Genomic DNA, 25789 nt, shown 5'->3' with positions numbered 1-25789 from the left:
ACCCGGCCTGACACCGATGTCCCCATGAGGAGGCAGAATATGTACAAAACACCCTTTGTACTTCAAGTTCTTACAGTTAAACAACACACACTCTATGGCCAGGGGACAAGATTGTTCTGAGTATAACTCACTGGCTGCTACAGAATGGAACACTTGACCTCCATTGTTCTTTCAATTAGAGTTAACTAAGAGTAAAATAGGAGTCTTGGAGCATATCCCGGAAACAAAAATTTTTTTTAACAAATGCAGAAAAATTAGAGTACTAGCCCTCAGAAATAGCAACAAGAGATGAATGCATACCTGTAGGGAAAAGATGCCAGCCCAGAATTAAAAGCTGATTTCAGTTAATGAGCATAAGATGAAACTGGAGAGACCCCACTGATCATCCGATTGAACCCCACTTCACTCCCGAACTTCCTTCCACCTGGCACATGGGAAAAGACTCCATCTCTCTACTTGGAACAATTCTTATTGGCAATCCAATTTCTGCGTGTCATTGTGTGCCCTTCGACAAGCATAAGAGGATGATGACTTTCTGGCAGAAGGCCGTGGGAGAGTTGTCAGACATCCTGATAAACAGGAAGCATTCATATTCTCGGTGTTTGACCACACATTTCACGGCCAATCTTCTACAATTGTCTCATGTCCACACTGACTTTTCCCAATAGCCAGGCAAGAAGCCAGGAAAATGAGTGAGCATCTCTGCCCCTGACCGTGTAAGTACTGCTTCTCTCAGAACAATGGACAAGGAGGCTTGTTCACAAGGGTGTGGAGCCAGCTCATAGCAGCTCATGAGAGCTGACTGTTACATTTTCAGGAATTTTGTGAGCAGGTGGACACCAGCTCAAAGCCTGGAAATCAGCCCTGGTGAGATGATGTATAACACAGAAATTGACAAATACTACAAATCAGTGCCAGTTGTTAAACATCGACCAGCACAACATTGCTTGTTATTGAATCCCTGGGATTTTATAGACATTCAGAAAGGGTCAGAACTTGAGCTATTTCATTTTTTTGATTCTCCCCCAGAAAAGACCAGGAAAGATAGAGACAGAGTCCTAAAATGTTGGCATGAGAAGGGATGCTAGAGGTCACCTGGTGAAAATACTGTGACCAAGTGACAAGAATGTCACACTGCCAGGTTCCAGACAAAGGACAAGACCCAGATCCCTGTGTCCCCATCACTGATCTTTGGAACGTCCCACCCAGATGCTAATAACAGCAAACCAAAACTTGCTTTCACCCCACTGTTCTGGGATCAAATTTTCCCACCCTGAAAATGAAGCATTTGATTTTCACCATGACCTTCCTCGACCTGAGAAGCAGGTCGAGCATTGGGTCAAGCATTTCCCAAGCGTTTTATGGAAAAGAGCCACTTCCTGCTTCACTTGCGATTTTAGGCAGGGAGTGAGTGAAAGTGATTCTGAGCAGGTGAAGTATCTGCCTCCGGGGGATGGTCATAGTCTGTAGGGCTGCTGTGACAAAGTAGCATGGACTGAGTGACTTATAAACAACCATTTCTTTCCTGAAGTTCTGGACGTTGGAAATCTGAGATCAGGAGGCCAGCCCGTTTGGGTTCTGGTAAAGACTCTCTCCCATGTTGCAGACTACTGACTTCCCATCATCTCTTCACACAGTGAAAAGGGGGCAAGAGAACTCTCTGGGCACCAATCTCATTCACGAAGGCTCCACCCTCATGGCCTCATCAGCTCCCAAAGGCCCTGCCTCCAAATACCACCACAGTGGGAGTTAGGGTTTCAACATATGAATTTGGGGACAACACATTCAGTCTCTTGGAGGGCTAGTTAAAGTTGCTTGGGTCTGAAGAGTTAACACCAAAGAGACACCCCTGAGTTCAAAGCATCACGGAATTCCATGAGCTCCTAGTGGTGCTGAGGAGACACGGTCCCTGTCCCTGGCATAGCCACCCTCCAGCTCTGGTGAGGACCACCCATGCCTGGGACCCAGAGTGACCAGAGTGTCAGCACCTGGGCAGCATGTCAGAATTCCTGCCTGTGAGAGCCCCGAATCTTCATCAGCCTGAGGACCTGAGAAGCCGGGAAGTTGAATGGGCCATTATTCCCACTTTGTGGTTTGGGGCAGGAGAGGCGCAGCCCCTGAACTTGTGGGCGTTCATAAAAAACAAGGCAAAAACTGGGAACTTTTGACCTTATGGGTTTATTTTGGCTGAAAAATAACTGAGAGCATCTCAAAGGAGAACAGTGAAGTGTTAATGAGTTAATTAGCACTTGTGCATTCGTTGCTAGCTGTTCATGTGTGGACACAGAGTACCTGCCTTTGGTACTTAGAAGTTTGTTCTCGACACTTAATTAGAGGATTACCTATTCAAAGGAAAAAAGTTAGGTGTTAGATTATATGGGTGACTCTACAAAAAATTAGAGTACTCTATAAGAAGATGCTTCTGAATCAATTCAGTCTTTAATTGCTGATACTCTAGCTCCTAGGCTGGAAGTAAATGTAACCACTGGTCCTGTGTTACTTGAAGCAGATGTCACCAGCCAGGCAGGGACAGACACGTTCAGTGCATCCATAACATCCAGTAGGGTTTAATCCATCTCCATGAAGCTGACTTTGTGACTTTGGTCTATTTTGACAAAAGGAGATCACTGTTGAGCTCTGAGGAGTCTGGACCGGGTTGCTGGTCCTGTTCAACAGTCAATGAGAGCCTACTGTCCACAGGACCCAAGCCAGCTTCTCAAAACTGTCAGGTGCATAGGAGTCCCCCGGGGTGGGGGGGGGATAGGGGGACTTGCTGCTAAAATGCAAATTCAAACAAGCTCCCAGGTGATGCCTCTGCTGCTGGTCCAAGGCCCAAATTTCCACTGGCATGGCAACTAGACAATGGAAATAGAATGATCAACAAGACAAAGCCTTTGCATCTTAGGAGCCCACATACACAGGCGATTTCAATACATCATAGCACTGTGATAGAGACACCACATGCCCACATGCTGGGGCGGAACCAAGAGGCATCTAACAGCTAGAGAAGTCCTCTGGTGAGAAAAACAGAAAGAAACCAGGGATGGCCTTGCATCTGTGGCCACAGTTGTTTAGAAGTGATCACCAGTGAGGAACCCCAGAGGGTTCTTGAACAGTGGAAGCAATATGGCTTGAGCTGTGTTTAGAAAATCACTCTGGAGCCACTGATGGAGGATGAAGAAGACATCCTGATTCTTTCAAGTCCTGGGGATTCCACATCCAGATGATACTCCAATTCCATCTGCTCCTTTCCATCTCCACTGCCGCCCCTTTCGGCCAGACATCACCTTTTCTCATCTGAAATAATACAGTGACCTCCTAACTAATTCCAGGTGTGCTCCTGCAACCTATTTTCCATGCAGCAACCAGAGCACTCTGCTCTGGAGGTACACCAGACCATGTTACCTGCTAGTGAAAGTCCTCCAATGGCTTCCTGTCAAACTGGAGATTCCCAAACCCATCCCATGGCCTGTAAGGCTTAACACAATCCTCCCTCACCCCGGACTATTCTTCCCTCAGCTGATATCCTCTGAACATGCACCCACTCAGAGCCCTTCTACATGCTGTTCTCCCCGCCCCGGATGCTCTTCTTCATCAGGTCTCTGCTCAAACATCACCTACTCAAAGAGGCCTACTTTGAATATCCAAATTTAATCCACTGCATCAGTCAGCTTCTATCCTATTATCTTGTCTATGGCGCACTTACTGGTATCTGGAATTATTTAATGTGGATTAAAACACACACACACTCACATATTACCATAGTATAAGCTTAGTGACAGCAAAGGACATGACTAGTCTCCTTACCACTATCTCCCCCACCCCCCAGATCAGTGCATATGGTAGGTGCTCTCTGAATACTGTGTTGAGTGAATGGGTTTGTGGGAGGTAAGATGGGTGCCAGGGATACCTATTAGGAAGCTTTTGGAGTCATCCAGCAAGAATCAAGGAAGCCTTAACTAAGGTGTTAGTAAAAGAGTCGGTGAGAAAAATAGAAACAAACCAGGGATGGCCTTGCATCTGTGGTAATAGCTTGAGGAATATTTAGGAAGTAGAATCAAAAGGACTTGGCGATTGAAGAGAGATGGAACATATGAACGAAGGAAAAAACAAAGATGATTTGAAGACTTCTATCTTCCGCATCTAGTGAGTGGCAGTGCAACTCAATGAGATAGAGAACCCCAGAAGTAGAAAATGATGAATTCAGTTATGGATGTGATCAAGTGGAGGTTCTTCTGGAACATCCAGATGGAGATGAATATATGTGTCTGGAGCTTGGGACAGATGTCCACACTGAAGAGAGAAACTGAGGAGTGACTGGCATCCAGATAGTGCTGCTCAGAGAGAACACGTAGGATAAGACAATGAATATACAACAGGCAAAATCTTGGGGTACACCGACAGTCAGATGGTGGGTGAAGAAAGAGGAGCCCACGTGGGACAGAGATGAGGAGAACCAGGGCATTCTTCTGTGTCATGGAAGCCAAGGGGAAGTTCCCAGGAAGCAGGAGTGATTAATGGGTGCTGGATGTAGCAGACAGGTCAGGGAAGATAATGAATTGAAGAAAGTGCCCATTGGATTTGCAATTAGGTGTTCATAGGCGCCTTCCATTCAACAGAACTGTGTAGGTGGAAGTCAAATTGCAGTATAATGAAGATGGAACTAGAGGTGGGGAGATGATTAAAAGCAAGTCTTTCAAGAAGTTTGAATGAGAATGGAAGGAGAAAGGGCAGCAGCGAGGAGGTCACAGGAAGGTTCTGTTGAACATTTTTTAATGATGGGAGAGACAATGTGTTTGTGTGCTAAGGGTAAGAAGCGGGAGGTTGAACACAGGGGGAGAGAGAGAAGTGATGGGCGAGCCCCTGGAGATGGGATCCAGGACACAGGTTGTGGCATCAGCCTTCAGCAGGAAGAGGGCTACTTTATTCTCTGAAGCAAGAGAGAAGAAGGGAAAGGTGGAGCAAGGTAAGTACATGGGATTAAGTGAATGGCCTCAACTTTCTCAATAAAATAGGTGATAGACAGTTTAGATTTTTATTAACACAAGCAGCAGCAAGTGCCCTCCTTAATCCCCATCACCTGTTTCACCCATCCACCCACCTACCTCCCCGCTGGTAACCATCAGTTTGTCCTCTGTAGTTAAGAGTCTGTTTCTTGGTTTGTCTTCCTACTTTTTTCTGCTTTGCTCATTTGTTTTGTTACTTAAATTCCACATGAGTGAAATCATATGGTATTTGTCTTTCTCTGACTGACTTATTTTACTTAGCATTAAACTCTCTAGCTCGGTCCACGTCATCACAAATGACAAGATTTCATTCTTTTTTTTATGGCTGAGTATTCCATTGTGTGTATGTATATCACTTCTTTATCCATTCATCAGTTGATGGACACTTGGGCTGCTTCCATAACTTAGCTATTGTAAATAATGCTGCTTTAAACATAGGGGTGCATATACCCCTTCAAACTAGTGTTTTTGTATTCTTTGGGTAAATAGCCAGTAGTGCTACTGCTGGAGCCACATTTTAAATTTACTGATTTGATAAATGTCTACAGAGCAGCAAGTTTGTATGTTTTGCAAATATCTCCCTGTATATGACCCAGCCTTTTCACTGTCATAGTGATGGCTTTAAAAAATATTTCTTGACTATATCCAATTAATTCGTTTTTAACTTGTGTCCTATTTTAGAATCCTTGTCAAATTTAAGGTTGCTAAGATCTTCTCATACGTCTTCTGCTGGAAACTTCATAGTTTCACTTCTCCTATGTGGGTTTCTGATGCATGTCAAGTTACTTTTTGTAGGTTATGTGAGGCAAGGGTTAAGGTGCTTTTTGATGGTTTGGTTTTGGTTTTTTACATCTGGCCCTCTGGTTTTCCCAGTACTGTTTGTTGCAAAGATTCTTCTTTCCCAATTGAATTGCCTTGGCACCTTTATTGAAGAGCAATTGCCATATACGTGGAGGTCTATTTCTGGACTTCTGATTGTGTTGCTTAGGTCTATTTTTATGCCAATACCATACTGTCTTTATGATTATACTTTTTAATCTTGAAGTCAGGCACTGTAAGTCCTCCCACTTTGTCCTTCTTTGTAACAGTTGTTTGGCCTAGTCTATGTTCTTTGAATATCCTTGTAAGTTTTGAATTGGCTTGTCAATTTCTACACACACACACATACACAAAAAGTTCTGCTAGGATTTTAATTAGGTTTGCTTTGATCTATAGATCAATTTCAGGAGAACTGATATCTTAACATATCAGTCCTTCTAATTCATGAACATGACCTCTCTCTCCATTTACTTAGGGGTTCTTTAGTTTCTCACAGCTACGTTTTGTAGTTTTCAGTGTACAGGTCTTTCATGTGTTTTGTCAAATTTGCTCCTCAACATTTCATATTTCTGAGGCTATTGGCAGTGGTAATTTTCATTTCAATGTCTAACTGCTAGTGTATAGAAATAGAATTTATACATTGGTCTTGTATCCTGCAAATATAAGACATTAGTTCAAGGAGTTTTTGTAGATGCCTAGGGTTTCCTACATAGAAGATCATGTTGTCTGTGTATAAAGACAGTTTTACTTCATCTAATCTGCATGCCTTTTATTTCTTTTACTTGCCTTATTGTACCACCTAGAACCTCCAGTACATTGTTGAATAGGAATGGTGACAGCAGGTATTCTTGCCTGGTTCCCTATTTTAAGGAGAAAGCATTCAGTCTTTCACCAGTAAGTATGATGTTCGTTATAGGTTTTTTGTTGATTATAGGTTTGTGTTAGGCTTAAGAAGTTTCTTTCTATTGCTGGTTTGCTTAGAGTTTTTATTTTAATGGTTATTGGTTTCATTAATCTATTGTTTTATCCTTATGTATTTGCAATTTCCATTGGTAAACCACCATAAAAATTTTTCATTAGAAAGGAATTTGTTACTCATAAAAGATACTTAATTTTCAATATTGTCAGTGTTATCTGCAGGGTTTAAGGAGAGCAGATAAGTCAAATGGGAATTTTAAATTGTGACTTAGCATCCACATATTTGATTTTATGTGATTGACTGCTGTATTGTCTGAGTCATAAGCATTTTTAAAAGCTCTGTATAGCATTCTGGTAAATAATGGTTTATTAAATACTAATTTTGACCCTTGAAAGAAAGGATTCTGATAAGAGAGGAATAGGAAAAGAATGCAATTGAATATACAGAGCTTATGAGTTATTGCCCATAAAACTGCACTGGTCTTTAAGTTTCTGGACTGTATGAGAGCCTCAAGTGCATATCAAGTACGGCTTTCTCTCATTTCTTGCTAGTTCATAGAAAATTTAATTCTTAGAGCTCTACTATACCTAAAAACTCACCGGGGTAAGATTGGGTCAGGCTTGCATAAGATCCAAAGAACCTTGAATACCTTATATAAATCTTTCAGATTAGTTTTCTTTGGAAGAGAGAGATTGTCTGGGGTCAAAAGTAAAATTAATTTGATCCTCAAGATTTTTAAATTTATTCTATCATCTAAAGAGCATTATCTAGATCTGGCAAGATGCCTCCTTATCTTGCTGGGGACTCAGTCTACAGAGGTAAAATAAAAATGATTCATACTCATAAGCATTCAGGAGCCTGCAGAGAGTTGCCACGACAGCAAATAAACGAAATGTCCATTTCCCTCAGCTGGGTGGTTATGTGAATGCAAGAAAGAAAAGCCTTGCTAAAATTAACAAGTCAGGAAACGACAGATGTTGGCGGGGATGCGGAGAAAGGGGACCCCTCCTACACTGTTGGTGGGAATGCAAGCTGGTGCAACCACTCTGGAAAACAGTATGGAGGTTCCTCAAACAGTTGAAAATAGAGCTACCGTACGATCCAGCAATTGCACTACTGGGTATTTACCCCAAAGATACAAATGTAGGGATCCGAAGGGGTACGTGCACCCCAATGTTTATAGCAGCAATGTCCACAATAGCCGAACTGTGGAAAGAGCCAAGATGCCCATCGACAGATGAATGGATAAAGAAGAGGTGGTATATATACACAATGGAATATTATGCAGCCATCAAAAGGAATGAGATCTTGCCATTTGCAATGACGTGGATGGAACTGGAGGGTGTTATGCTGAGTGAAATAAGTCAATCAGAGAAAGACATGTATCATATGACCTCACTGATATGAGGAATTCTTAATCTCAGGAAACAAACTGAGGGTTGCTGGAGTGGTGGGGGGTGGGAGGGATGGGGTGGCTGGGTGATAGGCATTGGGGAGGGTATGTGCTATGGTGAGCACTGTGAATTGTGCAAGACTGTTGAATCACAGACCTGTACTTCTGAAACAAATAATGCAACATATGTTAAGAAAAAAGAAAAAGAAGAAGATAGCAGGAGGGGAAGAATGAAGGGGAGTAAGTTGGGGGGGGAGACAAACCATGAGAGACGATGGAGAGTGTGCTAGGGTGGGAGGGTTCTAGAGGGGAGGGGGGTGGGGGGATGGGTTAGCCTGGTGATGGGTATTAAAGAGGGCACATTCTGCGTGGAGCACTGGGTGTTATGCACAAACAATGAATCATGGAACACTACATCAAAAACTAATGATGTAATGTATGGTGATTAACATAACAATAAAATAATTTTAAAAAGAAAGAAAGAAAAGCCTTGGTCCCACGGTTCCTTCTTTCCTCTCATCTAGATAACACCAGCCATCTTTAAGGCTCAGCCTTCACTTGCCTAGGGAAGATGATATAAAACCCTGGGAAGGAAACTGTCCCTACACCAAAAATTTACTCCACCCACAGGCTGCCCTCTGGGATTTCACTCATGGATAGCCTTGATCATTTGGACTGGAATCCCCTTGACAGCTGTCCTTCTGACAGCCCACTGCATCTTTGGGCAGTTCTGATTCAAAAAACAGCCATCTTGGGGCACCTGGCTGGCTCAGTCGGTAGAGCATGTGACTCTTGATCTTGGGGTCGTGAGTTCAAGCCCCACATTGGGTGTAGAGCTTACTTTATAACAAAACAAAACAAAACAAAATCTCCATGTACGTTTCACCCAGTGGTCCTAGTTTCACCCTTGGCAATATGATGTTGAACAAATCTACCCCCTTCCTAGAAGACATCCCTCATGAGTGTAGGGGATAGCTCTCCAGGCCTTGCTGAACCTCCTCTTTACTCCTTACTAATCCAAATGTATCCCATTATGTCCATGTGTTTCTTCAATTAGGAGTCCAAAACTATATGTGAAAACTCCAAGAGAAATCTGATGCCCATGGAGTCACATTGGAATGTATACATGTCCTCATGCTTCATTTTGTGTTCACATTAACCCAGCTTTCTCGGGGCAATCACATCATACCATTATTTTTTTCTTACAGTTAGCATAGGATAGCCCAACTAAATATATCATTCCCTTAAAAAGCAATTCTTCTAAAATGCAAACATCTCAGGAAGAGTTTGCAAAGAACACTGTAGAGAGAAACATATTATGAATTGATTTCTCAGATCTATTTCCTCTGTGGGAAGTCTGACAATTGGGCACCAAGAGAATACTCAATTTGAGGGATGAAGAGGTAAATTTATGAGAACTGAGGAAGCCAGGCCTGGGGCAGGGGGGTGTCAGAGCAGCTGAATGAAGGGTAGGGGAGAGAGGACGCAAAAAGAGGAGGTGGGAGTGTGTCAAGGACCAAGTCCAACTGTTTTATAGTTTTTCCAGGGTTTAGAATTGCCAAAAACAGCAAGCCTGCTCTTCCCCCTTTCCTTCCAGCAAATTCTCTAAGAACAGAAATTCTGTCAGTCAGCCTTCTCACATGGGGAAGGGATCATTCCCATCACTGTGCTCAGCAATTTCAAGTTCTTCACCCTCCTCTGGAAGGTTCTCGTCCATCCCACTTTCCCTTTAAGGCTTTTTATAATGATCTCTAGTTTTCTCCTAATCAATATATTCATAAATGACTGCATGGCTCTTTAGCCAAGAAGTGACTGTGGCAGGGGTAGGGGGTCACGGGACAAACCCGACAAACCCCCCAAAGAACAGCTGTAATATCACGGTCAGAGTGTTATGGAAATAAAAGAACATCTGAGTCATCAAACGGCTGGATTCCCATTTTACACCAACACCTAGGAACAGAGTGCGGGGGGGTGCGATGACTGCAGAGAGCTGGCAGCCCATTACTGCAGAGTCGGGGAGGGAGGGAGGGAAGAAAGGAGTATCTCTTGAATACCTTCAGACACAGAGTGGGGGCTTCACCTATATTGAACACACCCACGCCAACCTTGTGGAGTACACATTACAATGTCCACATTACAGGTGAACTCACAGAGGTTAAGCTTGCAGACCTTGCCCAAGGCCACATGGCTCGTGGATGGATGACTAAGAGCTGGGCCACACAAAGTCCATCGCATTTCCACCTGCCTACACAGCCCCCTGGAACTCAAGAGAAGTGCGTCTGAAACCATGTGTCCCACTTGATTCTTGGTTGTTGAACTTGAATGCTACATGCTGGAAACAGACACAACCAAGTGATCCTGTAACACTGAGAAAGAAAGAGGTTTGAGGTCAGAGGAGGCCCCAGTTCTGATTTCAGTCCATGAGGCAGAATCGCAAATGGCTGTAGAGGCTGTAACAGTTTGCCTCTGCTAAGAAGCCACCAGTGGGTGAGCAGAGGGAGGAGACCCACAGTTCTGTACGTATCCCATGCAGGTGCATCTGCCTTATGTGGGCACCATCAGTACTATCATCTCTCACTTCAAAAGCAGTGATGTTAAGTCAACAGACATTCACATTCACAAACAATACATCACTGTAGCTTAGTTTCCCAACCTGAATCTCATTTAGGTCCATAAAAAAGATGCAACTTTGCCATTTCTGCGTGGGAGGGTCACGCTGGGAGTTGGTGGTAATGTGGAAAGAGAAACACTAGGAGCTGGAGTGAACTGTGGTTGAAGAGATGCCATGATCTGTACGTGGGGGATGAAGAAAGGCAAAGGAGTGGCTGACAGCCTCCCCCAGGATGATCTGCTGAAGTACTGATTCACAGTGGATCTTGGAATAATTAGTAACTATGAAATAGTAGCCAGTTGATTCCAAATGCTCTGCTCACAAGAAAAAAAAAAAAGCAATTCAGTAAGGCCACTGAATCTCTAATTTCTAGGGCAAAATTAAACAGCACATCTGGCTCCATGTGATTCTTTCTTCCTAGAAATCACAAAAGATCTTAAACAGTGTGCACACATTTGATGTACTCCCTAGCTCACCCCACAGTAGATAAAATATGTTAAAAAAAAACAAATGCTAAAAGTCATAGTTGGACTCAAAAATAAAATAAACATCCCTGTGGAGCAGCTGCAAAGCAAAGTGAATAGGACTAGAGACAAGATACAGGCTACTGAGCCCCAAAGCAGGCAGGGGCAACAATGGTTTGGTCACCCTGAAGGAAGGTGTGTTAGTCTCCTCGGGCTTCCATAACACAATACCATAGACCAGGTGGCCTGAACAACAGACACTTATTTTCTTACAGTTCTAGACGCTGGAGGTCCCACATCAAGGTCCAGTGGCTTCAGTTTCTGGAGAGAGGTCTCTTCCTGACTTATGGATGCTCACCTTCTCAGGATGTCCTCACATAGCCTTTCCTCTATGCACAAGCGCGCACGCACATACATACACAGAAGGAGGTAAGGAGGGAGGGAGGGAGTTAGTTCTCCCCTGTCCCTTCATATAAGGGCCCCACCCTCACACCTCATTTAACCCACTTCCTTAGAGACCCCATCTCCAAATACAGCCATGCTGGGGGTTAAACTTCAACATAGGAATTTGGAAAGGAGCAGCAACTTTCAGTCTATAACAAGGGAATTAGCCTCAGATTGACTATTGGAGGCTGCCGTTGGGAGGCGACAGGGGGACAGGGCAGATGAGCATTTCTTGCCTCATGGAAACCAGCTGAGAAGTAGGCTGTGGACCTGAGAGGAGCCTCTTGCTCAGGAGTTAAGCTACTGATCTGTAACTTCCCAGCATTTCCATGGAGCAGGAACCCCAAAACACCATCGCGAGACTTGATCCTGGACTAAGAGCCTAGAGGCCCAATGGAAGCATCTTCAAAAATCATAAAACTCTAGATACGAAGACAGAGAAAAGAGACACGAATCTCCACTGAAGGTGACCCTACTGGCATCTTTAGTGAATATTTATATTTGATTTGTTGCCACCACTGCTGCTTCTACCTTCTTGAAATGGGTACTTAGCTTATTGATTTTCAGCCTTTTTTTAAATATGTGCATATAAATATGTGCTGTAAGTTTCCCTTTAAGCAAGACTGAAACTGCATCCACAAGTTTTCGTCTGCCATAGTTTCATTATGATTCAGCTCAAAATATCTTAACATTTTGATTGTGACTTTTTTTATGCGTAAGTTATTTATGAGAGTATTACTAAATTTCCAAATATAAAGGATTTTGAGTCTTTTGTAGTTGGTGGTGGTGATTTTTAGCTTAATTACACTGGATTAGAAAGCACATTCTTTATGATCTCGATATTCTTAAATGTGCTGCAATTCTTTTAAGCCCTGTGATAAAGTTTTAACAAACAACAGCTCATATGTTTGAAACTTAAAATGTACTCTTAAATCATGCTCAGATTAAAGAAATAATCATCAATGAAACTGCAAAATATTTTGACCTGAACTACAATGAAACTAATGCATATTTAAATTTCTGGGTGCAGTTTAAATTGTAGTTAGCAATTTAGAGCTTTAAACAAAGTCTTCAAAATTAAAAATAAAGAAAAAGATTGAAAAAGAAAAAATTCAACTCAAGGAACTAGAAAAAGAATGCCAGGATAAGATTTTAAGAAGTAGAAGAAAATACAACAAACATAAACAGATACATATAGTAATGTTTGCTGCAGGATTCTCTATAAAAGCCAAAAGAAAAAGTAACTCTTAATTACCAGACACCAGATTCAGAACTGACAGCTGAAAACGGTTTCCCTTTAGTTATATAAGTGGTGGTATGTCCATTCACTGGACTGTTATGCAGCCCTTATACATGCATTTGTGACTCTATTTATTGACCTGGGAAAATGCCTAAAATACAGCATTAAGTAGACAAGGTTGGAAAGCAGCAAATACTGTATTCATTAAGTTTCTTCAGGATGTAAAGAAGAATTGCTTCTGGCTGGACTAGGAGAGACAGAAGGAGAAAAAGAAAGAAAGGGAGGGAGGGAGGGCATGGCTTCACATGTTGGAAAATTTCATGGGATTAAAGAATAAAACAACTAAGAATGAGGAAAGGGCTGAAACCAGCATAGTTTCATGGATCTCAGTAGAAAAAAAAAATTCCAAAGGACATTTTTTGAGTTGGTGTAGATTAGTCTAGGTTGGATCTGCTGTCTACACCAAAGCCAAACAGCTTTGGTTTATCAAATAATGAAACCCTGATTATTAAGATGGCCCCAGAGTAAGAAAAATGATTGTGCGTGTACCCAAGATGTGTCTATCATCAGCAGGATCCCCTTTTTCTAATATAATATGTGTGGGTGTGTGGGTGTGTGTGTGGGGGGGGGTGGGTGGGTGGGTGGGTGTGTGTGTGTGTATCAGATGGTAATGGGATAGCAAGTGATGGTCACTCCCTTCTATACTTTTTGATGTACCTCAATGAATATGTTCACTCCCTTCTATACTTTTCAATGTACCTCAATGAATATGTATTACTTTTATATTTTTTTTGAAAATGCAATTTTCTGTTTGAGAAAGAAAAACTCACTTCAGAATATGCTAGCATATTTGATGAGATTCTGGACAGACCTGACAGCGAGAGGGTGAAAAGCCTTCATCAAATATTCCTAAGAAAGCAAAGTGACCACCAGCTCCATCTTCCTCACAGCTGTCTGCCCACCTCCGCTTCCCTGTCACTCACCCAAATCGGTTCCCTGATTCGAGAACAAAAAAGAAAAGGTTATTAGCCTGTAGGATATAGGGCAAAAGCAAGGACAATAGACCCAAATCATCCCAACAGAAGGAAACAGTTTTCAGCTGTCAATTCTGAGATCATCATCTGGTAATTTCATGCTCTGCAAAATCTGGAGTCTTTGATGGAGTCTGCATCTTTTTCTGCTATTGATTCACAGAGGATGGGCTTTGGTTTCTCTTTCCTCCCTTTTTCCTTTATATGTACACGTTGCAGGAGGGAAAAAAAAATGCAGGTATTCTTTTAAAATCTTTTCAACACCTCTTGTGTCTCTGGCACTGCCTGTCTGGGCATTTTCATGCACATATCACAAATGAATATTCATTTGACAAACACTGACCAACATCTCCTCAAGACAAAACAGCTCAGGCTTTGGCATCAGCATTCCCTGGGTTTGAATTTTGGCTTTTTTTTTTCTTTTACTATTTGCATGTCTGAAAGATAACATAGGGCTGCCATAAGCCTTTGTTTCCTAACCTGTGGAAGGATTTTGTGAGGAGTAACTGAGGCAGATGAGCATCCTAGCTTCTAACCCGCACATGTCTATAGCACCCTCTAGACTATCCAGTTAAGGGAAGGAATTACAGCTTCTTCACCTTTGTTTGCCGAGACCCAGGACAGTGCACACAGAAACAAGGACTGCCACTTGTTGAGCTATTATACCAGGCACTACACTAAACATATACCCTTATCAAATCCTTTTACTTGTCTGTGCCCCAAACTGTACCCCAACCATGTTTTAGCAATCTCCTATACCTTTTGTGTTCCTAGAATGGCGCCAGGTGCTTTAGCAGGACTCCCATAATTATTTGTAGAATTAATGCATGTAGCCAGCCAGCCACACACCCTTATATTTAATCAACATCTCTCCTCATATCAAAGGTCTCTTCCGGACAGAGACAAAGGCGGCGAGAAGTCACATGTTAATGTTGATGTTGAACCATTGAACTGAGGCACAAAGATATTAAGTGGCTCATCCACCATCAGCCAATGGTATAATGTCTTTGTATGTTCCCATATCCATTCCCTACTCAGTCTCCAAGTAAGAAAAGAACAGAAAGTCCCTGGGTGTGAGACAAGGAGAGAGCTCCCATGCCGGAGGATGAGCATAAGAACAAAGGAGGCCATTCACCAAACTTCACAGAACACAGAGCTTCAAGGTGAGAAAAGAAACCTTCCAAAATGGGGGTGGAAATCACTACTCAGGAACCCCATATTTAACCTAAAAAGCCAAAGAGTGAATTGCCCTGTTGGGGAGAAATCCCAAGAAGTGAATGGTGAGCACCTGTCTGGGGTCTCCCAAATGCATCCATCTTCAAAGGCACCTTCTGCTCCCAGAAGGTGACCACCATGGGCATCAGTGAGGACTTGCGCTTTCCTCTCAGGTACAACAAATAGAACTGATTTGTTTCTCAGATGAGCCTGTTTCTGTAATTCCAGAATGTGCTCCGACTGCTCAGGGGTGTTGTCTCAAAATGCAGGTCCTGTTTGATTCCAGAGCAGAGACTGCTCTTCTTTTTACCAAGTATAAAAACAAAACAAAAAATAAAGATGGCAGAAAGTGATCAAAATCTTGTTGGTTCCTTTGATGGAAGAAAAACTCACTTGAAAACTAAGAAAACCAAGGGGACACTGTAGAAATGCTGCTAATTAAATTTAGGATCAAGAGTGCCAGCAGATACACCCCTGCCCAGAACCCTGAGCATCCCATCAGAACAGTATCTCGGTCACAGTTTGCACCCCAATCCTGATGGCTCCTTCACCAATCTACACCAGTAACACAAGGCAAGTAAGTCTGTGTTACCTGGCCTCGTACTGGAAAAACAACCCAAAGTATCATCTTCCCAAATAAGGGCAAAACATAAATAACAGGCCAGCAAAGCAGACCTTCCATGGTTCTGGCAAAGAGCTCTGTGGCTCCATTTGGTGCCATGTATGAAGCACTGGGCATCAGGGATTGTGTTCCAGGGCTGGGACAGGTTGCAACAAGGCCTGAAAAGTTCAGGACTTCAGGTAAATAATATTCAAATGCAATATTTTTAAAAAATTAAAATTAATGCAAAAGCTGCTATAGAAAACAATTGGAAACTTCCTCAAAAAAATTAAATATAGAATTACCACATGATCCAGCAATTCCAGTTCTGGGGATGTACCCAAAAAGAATTGAAACAGAGACTTGAATCCCCACATCCACCACAGCCTTATTCACATTAGCCAGGAAGCAGAAACAACCCAAATATCCATCGATGGATGAATGAATAAGCAAGATGTGTTGTATACCTATAATGGAATATTATTCAGCCTTTAAAAAGAAGGAAATTCTGACACATGCTACACCATAGATGGACCTAGGGGCACCTCAGTGTCTCAGTCGGTTAAGCGTCCACCTCTTAGTTTTGGCTCAGGTCATGATCTCAGTGTTGTGAGATCAAGTCCTGAAATCAGGCTTGCTGAGTGTGGAGCCTGCTTAAGATTCTCTCTCTCCCTCTACTTCTGCCCCTCTCCTGTCCCCACTCACACACTCTCTCTTTCTCTAAAAAATGAAACAAAACAAACAAACAAGCAAAAAAACATGGATGGACCTTAAGGACATTCCACTAAGTGAAATAGGCCAGTCACAAAAAGACAAATACTGTCTGATTGATTCCACTTACAGGAGAAGCCGAGAGCAAATTCATAGAAACACACAGTAGAATGGCAGTTGCCAAGGGCTGGGGGAGGGGTGGATGGAGAGTTAGTGTTTCATGGGGACAGGCTTTCAGTTGGGAAAGAAGAAAGGACTTCTGGAAATGGATGGTGGTGATGGATGTCTAACAGTGTGAACACTCTTAATGCCTCTCAATGGTGCACTTGAAAATAGTTAAAATGATAACTTTTGTGTTATACATACTTTACCACAATAAAAAATGGGGGAAAATGGAAAAAGCTTCAGGATGAACAAAATGCAAACATTTTTAATAAAGATGGGATCAATACTACTGATTTTTCCTTTTGCCTGAGGCTCCAATATGGCTCCATATGGCCGGTATCCAGGTCAGTATCCTGTTCACTACAGATTTTTGAATTGTGATTTTTGCAAATATTGCCTTGAAACATTGCTTGCCTTGATTTCTGAGATCTGGGGCTACCCCATTAAATTCTGTGACACAGGAAAGTGCCTCCCTCTCCTCCCCTGCCTCTCCCTGGTCCCCGTATCTTTCCATTACTTTCCCTTGACATCCTAAGACCTCTGCAATTCCATTTAGACTCCAACGTCTCTCTGTTGTGTCTGGAGAATGAGAAGGGACCCAGAAGCTGGTGCCTCTGGATCATCAAAGTCATGTTTTCGTCTGTGAACCTTCCTGATGCTCCCTGGGCTCATCACGGACTATAATTTAGGCTTATTCACACCCCAGTTCCCTCTCGCCCTAATCCCATCATCACCTGGAACCTGTTAGCCTGTGACCCCGCATTACCTTTAGCAGAAGGCCCTGCGGAGCTCCTGTGCCAGCTGGCTTTCCTCTTCTGGAGGAATCGATTCCTCGTGATCCTCTGAGCTGTTATCTCATCAGGCTGGAATAACTTGACACTCCCATTCGTCCAAAACCCAAGTCGTTTGTCTTCCAAACTTCAGAGCTGGAGTTGTTGGGAATTCCACCCACTGGCCTCCTCTTAGGGGACTGTGACCACTTCATCAGCTGCTTCTGCCTTGCCTCTGAGAGATCCGGGGCTAGGAAAGACAAGAAAATTCCTGAGCAGCATGGAGTGAGGCTGCCAGCAAAGACCGTTCTGGGTGAGAGCACCTCCCATCCTTAGAGGGAGCCTGGCTCACACAGCCTGGCCTGGCAGCCTGGACAGAGCTCAGACAGCGTTCTACAAACTCCACAGGAGGCACAACTGTCCACAACGATGCTGGATCTTGGGTGAATTCTTCTTCATAGCAACACATGTCAAGAAGCTGCACAACAGTCCATGGAGCACCAGGTGAGGGGTAAGGGAAGCTAGGGCCAAGGCCAACCCTGCCCCATAGCAGCTGTGTGACCTCAGGCCCTTTGGGCCTCAGTGGCTTGACTCCATGGTGGCGATAAAAATGGCCTGGGCTATTTCAGAGGAGGCCAACACAATATAATGAGTTCCTCATTGTGGAAGTGTTTGAAAACTCTCTAGTGCCAAACAAATATAATAGGTTATTTTGATAGTTATCTAACTAAAAGCAATGACTAAGCACTTTTCCAAATGAAACCCAAAACAAGGGATTGAGCCCTTGTGATACACCAGGCAACATGGGCCAGAGTTTTGAGAGGACTCATGCTGGGGCAGTGGAGACCCCAGGAAGCATGAGTAAGGCTCCAGCTCCTTGTGTCTTATACCTTTTTGCTTCATGGGACTGCAGACCAACTACGGGCTAAGTAGAGAGAGATCTGAGCCATGGGGCAGGAGAAGCATCATGACCCAGAGCACCCTGGAGGAGCCTGGGGTGCTGTCCTGAGGACAGCCAAGAGAGCACGCAACGGAGACAACACGGATCCAGCATCTCTTCCAGACTCATCCTGAAGCCTGCAGAAGAGAAGGGGGTCCAAAAGCAGCCTGCTTAGAGTGGAGGCGGTACAGTAAGTAGTGGTCCCATGGAGCCAAAGCCGACCAGAAAGTTCCCATGCACCTAGGCACATCCCAGGGGACATGTGAGAGCATATACATCTGCAGAGCACGTGCCCAAGTGTCGTGGACATTTTTCTTTTTTGGTTACTCAGCAATGAGTATCCTCCCTTGTTTATAGCATATCCCCCTTGTGTTTCTCTGTAGAAAGCAGAGCCAAACAGTTTTTTTCCTAGGCTCCCTTGCAGCTCAGCAAAGACAAAAGGCTGGACTTTGAGTCGGGCCTTAGTACAACATGCAAAAGAGGCAGAGCATCCTTCCGGCAGTGTGGCAGTGGCCATGACAGCAGCTTGGCATTTCCAGGGGCAGGAATGTCCAGTGCCCTGAGTCAGCAGCAGAGGTTGCATAAGTGGACATGCCCAGTGCTCAGGGATGGAAAAAGCAGGATCTTGGGTGAATGTGTCTCCATAGGAGCTTCTCCCCAGCTGTAGTCTGGAATGTGATTGGGGTTGTGGTCCTCCTTGATGCCTTGTCTCTTATTCATGCCTGCTTTCCAAACCTAGTTCTAGAATCTTCCCTAAAGAATTTTTGGCCTATCTAATTTCTGGTCAATAAACCTCTTTACTATTATATAAACAGAAGTAGTATCTCTTGTTTACCTTGATGAGTTCCAGATGGTATGCCAAGTAAAACAAGTATCACAGGCCAACACCCGCCAATCCCTGACACATGCTAGGAACACCCCCAGCAACCCACAGCTTCTCAGGGGCCCTGAAACCCAGGGCACTGGTGCAAGGAATGTGCCCCACTGCTCAAGTCACATTAGGGCAAGATGAAAACCTCCTTCAGATGAGGAACAAAATCACAAATATTTAGTTCATGTCAAAAGTTTAAAGAAATTTCATATTTTTTGATCTTATGTTTCAGTGGGTTTTATCTTAATAAAAGAATTCTTCTCTGTAGTGACTTTGGCCAGAACCTGGATTAAGAGAACTTTTAGAAGTTAGAATGTATTCCTGGCACCGGCTGAATAAATGAGGACTTGGCTTGGTAATTCAGGAGAGTTGCCAATTCCTGAGTTCGGAAAATGCCAAAATCTTATGGCCATTGCAGGGAAAGAAGGTTCAGCAGAAAAGGCCTGGCTCCAGGCCAGCCACCTCCTCAGCACTAGGCCTAATCCTCAACTTAGTCATCACTGACACACAGAACGCCAGGTACATGCAGACTCCCCAGGCTCCAGCTTTACTCCTCAAGAAAGGAGGCAAATGGCGTCTTCATCATCTCTTAGTCCCTCTGTACAGAATGTGGACCAAGGAAAATGGCATGATTTCTTTTGAGATAATGGCATAAAATCTAGTATAATCACAGAATTCTGAAGCTGGAGATAGTGTGTACAGGTAAATACTTAACAACCAACTCTCCAAAAGGAAAAAAAAGGACAAATGGGTGAATGCATGTATAAGGATACTATAGATTTTGCTGATATAACATGCATTTACAATACACAATTTCTGGATTGTAATAAAATACCTAACAGTCCTTACTGCAGATTCCACAGTTAATTTTTGCTGAACCCTTGTATTCGTGGTCAAACTATGGTCATAATTCCACCATGATTTGACAAATAGAATTGCACATCAGTCTGCTAAGTCTCTTCCCAATAAATGTATTGTTATTAAATAGGATGAGATCCACCGATACACTCACTTTTGTACAAATTATGTTCATTGAACTAATTCCTCTCTCCCCTTCAGCTCTGGTCATGACAGACTTTTAAGTCTAATGTGCATTATTAATATTTTCTCCTTTAAGTCTAGAATATAATAAATCAAGCACAGATTTATAGCATTTGACCATTTCCTTGGTGTAAATACTCCCATCACGATCAATGTCAAGCAACCAAGCGCTGTCACGAACCACTGAGTTGAGAAGAGATAGCCAGTAGCTCACCGTTACGTAGTATTTCCACGATACAGATACGATTGATGTAAAAAACTCAGACATAAATAAAATGTACTGTAATAGTTAGACAGTGATGTTTTGAATATTTATTACCTTTGTTTTTAGTAAAGATGTGATTTTTAAATTTATATAATTCTCAATAATGGCTATAGTTAACAACCAGCTCCCTAAATTCCTAAGAACCTAATCAGCCTTCAAACCCTGGTGCAAGCGGACTCCAACGCACCCCTCGCTGGAGGAGACCGGGAGAGATCTATTTCTACATCTGTGTCTCCACATATACAAAATATCTGGAGAAGGGAGGTAGGGAAGGGAAATACCGGGATCAGGAAATCGAACTGCTTACAGAGATGTCCTTTGCGTTTGTAAGAAGTTCTGGATGTTAAAAGGGTAGAGTCTGAGTTCTGGTATGGTTGCCCTGGCATGAAGCCTCCAGCACCTCAATGCCTTTGTGGATCTGACCTATTTTCAGACCAAAAAAAAAAAGCTGATTATTCTCCAGTTGCCAACTTTGGCTACTGGTTGCACAGACCTTGATCTATCCCTGCAGACACACCCTTGGTTTTGACAGCATTTCCCGTAACATGGCAGAGCCAGAAGAATGACACAGCTGGAGATGATTTGAAAGACAATTAAAGCTAACAAGCTGACCCAGCAAAAGCAGCAAAGAAGACAGGAAATGGCTCTGGCTAGAGGGAGAGTTTTGCCACGATCGCTGGGAAGAGACCATTTAGGAAGGAAAAATGGGAGATCTGCTTTGCCAACAAAAATTGGGATTTGCTTAACCACGCCTTGACAAAAAGTAGGATTTGCTTCACCACGCCTGGACCGTAGCTGAAATGGAGGGTGTGCTTTTGGCGGTGCTGTGGGGACCCGGGCACCTTTCTGCCCTGTTGATAGAAGCATAAATCCTCATTGTGGATTATCTTTCCATTACTTGTACTCCGTACAGCCTGTATGGAAGTGTGTTTGACAGTGACTCTCAGGGTTTTAAGGGCACATTCTCTATGACCGGATGCTCACGGATTTGCACTGCAACACTGTTTGAATGAATAATGACGCTGGATTAGAAACAAACTCAAAGTCTATTAACAGGTGGCTTGCTAAATGTATAAACGACAACAGATCCAGGTATAGGAATACTATAGAACCACTAAAAAGAATAGGGCAGCTTTTTATTACCTGTTGAACGATCAGAAATGTGCCGTTAACTGAAAAAAAAAGGGGAGGAGCACTGGATGCTACCATTTGGATGCTTTAAATAATGTATTTATACACCTAAATGAGTATAAAACACCTTTGGAAGGATACGCAAAGAAACTGGGCACAGTTTGCCTCTGGAGAAGAGAATGGAGAGAGGCCAAGAGTGGAGAAAGACTTACCCTACAACATGTTTTAGTTTTATATCATGGATGATCTCATTTTTTAAAATTATTTTTTAATTTTTACTTCCAATATAATTAACATAGCATTAGCCACAGACGTACAACAGTGATTCAACAATTCTGTACGTCACTCGGTGCTCATCGTGATAAATGTACTCTTAATCCCCATCACCTATTTCACCCATCCCCCACCCTCTCATTTTTCTAATCAAATAAATAATAAAGTGTGTGGCTATTTTTAAAACAGCAATAGCAACTACACTTCGATGGGTCTTAACCACTGTCCTGAGCTCCTTTGACTTTTTTTTTTTTTTTTTTAGTCACAATCTAAAGGGACCCCTCCCCTGCAATCTGCCTGGACCCTCCCGGTCCTAGCCCAGGAAGTCTGTGTCCGGCGAAACTACAATGGTTGGGCACGCTGTTCCCCTCCCACATCCACATGGTCCCTCAGGTGAGCTGACCACGGTGTCCGCCCCAGATGGGCTTCTTCTCCCTGTCTCCCGCCAGTACTTCCCGATGGCCAAGTCCAGCCAGAAACCAGGGAGCAGGGAGCCATCGGCTGCAGTCCAAGAAGGTCAGCCTTCTGGGCCCCTGTGCCAGCGGGAGGCTGGGGAGGAGGCCTGGAGGGGCCTGGCTTCTCCAAGAGTTCTCACTTTGATGACCTGGGAACAAGGACAAGTAGGGACTAAAACACGGGTTCTAGTTTTAGTTTAAGATTTATTTAGTTTAAGATTTTATTTGAGAGAGAGAGAGAGAGAGAGCAAGAGAGAGCAGGGGGAGGGGCAGAGGGAGAGAGCGAAGCAGGTTCCCCGCTGAGCAGGGAGCTCATCGCAGCCCAGTCCCAGGACCCTGATCATGACCTGAGCAGAAGGCAGACACTTAACCGACTCAGCCACCCAGGCGCCCCTAGCTTCAAATCTTTCATGACCTTCGGTCACCTTCCAGGGTCTCAATGGTCTCATTCGTCAAATGAAGAGGAAAGCAGGCCCCCACCGTGGCCTTGGCCGCACACGTCCCTGACCTCTCAGGCCCAGGCGCAGGCGTGATGTGAGCACTCACTCATGTCCCATGCTCTCCCACAGAATAACCCAAACCTCTGGACTCTCCGCACAGACTGCCTTCACAGACAGCAACCGGAAGTTTCCTGAACCCAGAAAAGCTACCCATTGTCCTTCAGGATCCAAAGGAAAGTTGCCTTCTCTCAAAGTAGCATTTCTTAGTTCAAAATGTCAGTCCATGGACCCCACCCCCAGACACTCTGATTCAGCAGGTCTAGGGTAGGAGTGCGAGAGAGGTGCTCCTCGTACCACATTTTGAAACCCACGGTCTTAACGAACAATGCTGCATCATCGAGTAAGAATTGTCAAGTTCACTTCCCTTTCCATGCAAACAAGCTAGTATTCTGTAATGGTTATTTTTAAAAAACAACAATAAGAGCTTTGGGACAACCAATCCACTTAATGCTTTGCAGCATGGAAGCGCACGCTAAATAGTAAAACTGCATTTCAAAACATGATCAAACATCAGCCTAATCAGCCAGGTGTTAGCCGCTCAATCACAAGCCTCAAAACACATAATCAAGTATCAGCAAGCAGGTGTTTTAAGTGAAGATTGAGATAAACAGTTGCCTTTGTGGGTATTTAGGAGGTTTTGCAACATTAAAATGGAGTACCTCACACTCAAGCCAACAGATGCCAGAAGCTTCGTGGCTGAATAAATCCAGGCAATGATTAGCACTGGAGATTTTCACTGGATTGCAATCAAAAGCTGTGAGCCTTATGGAGGAAATCTGTGTCCTTCCTTTATTTCCACTACCTGTAAGGTATTGCCCTTGTGGGTGGTGATGCTTTTTAAAAAAATCATGAGGACATGTTTCACTTTGTTCAGACTGAAGATTTTGATCCCTCTGAGAGAAAACTGTATGCAGATCACATACACACATTCAGGGCCACCATGCCAAGGACCCATCCCACCTGTTTCTTCAGTGTGACAAGTTTAAGCCAGGGAGGGCGGAAGAAACAGCAAAATTTCTCTTTAGAAATTAATTTTTGTTTTCACACACATTCCAAATGGCTTCCCAGTGGCCCTCTAACTAGTCCAACATAGCCTCGAAAAATCACTGGGGACAATTTCCAGTGACCATCCTCAGTTGAAGTGCCATTTTAAGAACCAGTGTTAATAAGACCAGCTTGTCATGTAAGCATAGTAGTTTTGTCCCTGGGTTTTTTTGTTTTTGTTTTTGTTTAAGAAATGCCAAGCAGGAGCGCCTGCTTAAAACAGGGACAAATTATTACTACTCTTTTCTGGTAAAAGTAAACTTTGTCTATGCATTGCCTCAACAGGAACACTGTTGTGTCATTTTATAATGTTCTTTATTTGGCCATATATTTCTTTAAGGTTTTATTTATTTGAGAGCAAGAGAGTGAAAGAGAGAGCGATCACAAGCAGAGGGGAGGGCTAGACAGAGGAGCAGACTCCCTGTTGAGTAAGGAGCCCGACGTGGGGCTCGATCCCAGGACCCAGAGACCATTACCGGAGCTGAAGGCAGATGCTTCACCGACTGAGCCACCAGGCGTCCCTGAGAGAATTTCTTAAGCTTCATTTTCTATTTCTTTTCTCTCTTCCCCGACCTTGAGTTGCCACCCAAATAATAATTTCAGTTCTTATAATTTTATCTCCTACAGTTGAAGGAGCTGTGGCTCCACATTTGGTCACACATGATCCAACTCACAGCCCCAATCATCCTTACCATTCAGCAGAGATAAAGGTGTGTAAGACATCAGAAAGTTTCATTATCGATCCTGGACATCAACACACTCCTCTGAAATAAAATCAAGAGAGTTTTATCAGGGCTTTTGAGCCTGTGGATTCTGAGTCTGAATAAGCCCAAAGAACTTCATTCTTCCCTCCCACCAGTTCCCCAAACCTGTCAGTAATTGCTGACCACATTAGGACTGGTCTTTCATAACCTCTTCCTCTTTCAAGCTGTGGGATTCAGCAGGGCGCTGGTTTAGTGTGTAGCTGGGGCTTCTGTGACTCGGGACATTCAATCCTGAACTTTGAGTCTATTTGCAAAGATAAAAAGTTCCCTCTCTAAACCAGGGAGTCTGGCTGTCTTTGGGCTTTTCTGGTGCTCCTTTGTCCAGTGATCCGTACCCTTTGGTATACGGACCCTCTCATCTCTCCTTTCCCAACAGCTCCAGCCGGGGGAGTATTAACCTCCACTTACCCAGAGGCAAGAGGAGCTCTTCTGCCCTGTCAGCAGCCTGAGCCAGGGCAGAAGGTGCTCTAACTTTAAGCTGGACTGGAAATTCCCTCAGAAGTCCTGAGGGAATCATACAAATGATTCAGACCAGTTCAATCATGATTTTTCCTCTTCTCTGTCCTTCAATAAACCTCTGGCCTCCTGTTTCATGGAGAAACTAGAAATCATTGGATGGAAGTTCCATTAATTCCTTGCCCGTCTCCTCTCATCCAAGAACTGCCCCCTCCTGTCTCCTCCTTTCCCCCTAGACCGATTCCCCACCAAGGCTTTGGACCCCAACTCCATCAGCCACTCTCCTTGTCGTCAGCTTCTCCCTCCGTTTCAGCGTGGGCCCATCACCATGTGTACATAACAAAGTGTTAAATTAGAAGTTGGGACCGAAGCACCAGGATCGAATAAAGATGATTATTCCAAAGGCTGCGTTAGATCAGATGTGAAATCTCAAAGCCGGATAACCAAGATCCAGTATTTTGACTTTTAAATTCCCTCACACCTATGGAGGGTAAAAAGAGTCAGAGGAGGGGGGATTGCACAGATTTTAGAGCAGAGCCAGTAGAAAGCTATGGTTCTCATCCCCCCCTCCCCCGGGGCAGAAGGATGAAGGGGATGTTCTGCCTTCTCCTCATGCCCAGTGAGAGAGCTTTAGTAGAACCCGTTGGAGAAATTAATGTG

General features: G+C 43.6%; 1 long non-coding RNA gene across 3 annotated transcripts in view; it reads right to left on the bottom strand.

Moving 5' to 3' along the window:
* LOC112811028 (uncharacterized) overlaps nucleotides 1–24809 on the bottom strand; it is a 75977-nt gene extending 51168 nt beyond the window's left edge. For all 3 annotated transcript variants that reach the window (XR_012380355.1, XR_012380357.1, XR_012380356.1), the window contains exons 1-2: nucleotides 24602–24809; nucleotides 17386–17639 (exon numbers count right to left, since the gene is read on the bottom strand). This is a non-coding gene — a long non-coding RNA (uncharacterized lncRNA). The remainder of the gene's footprint in view (nucleotides 1–17385; nucleotides 17640–24601) is intronic.
* Nucleotides 24810–25789: the final 980 nt, after the last annotated feature.

The sequence above is a fragment of the Callorhinus ursinus genome, unplaced genomic scaffold, assembly GCF_003265705.2.
Source record: "Callorhinus ursinus isolate GAN/ISIS: 27379988/994484 unplaced genomic scaffold, GSC_fseal_2.0 scaffold12, whole genome shotgun sequence".
Lineage (NCBI taxonomy): Eukaryota > Metazoa > Chordata > Mammalia > Carnivora > Otariidae > Callorhinus > Callorhinus ursinus.
The sequence above is the reverse complement of the archived record's forward strand: the minus strand, read 5'-3'. Positions and strand labels throughout refer to the sequence as shown.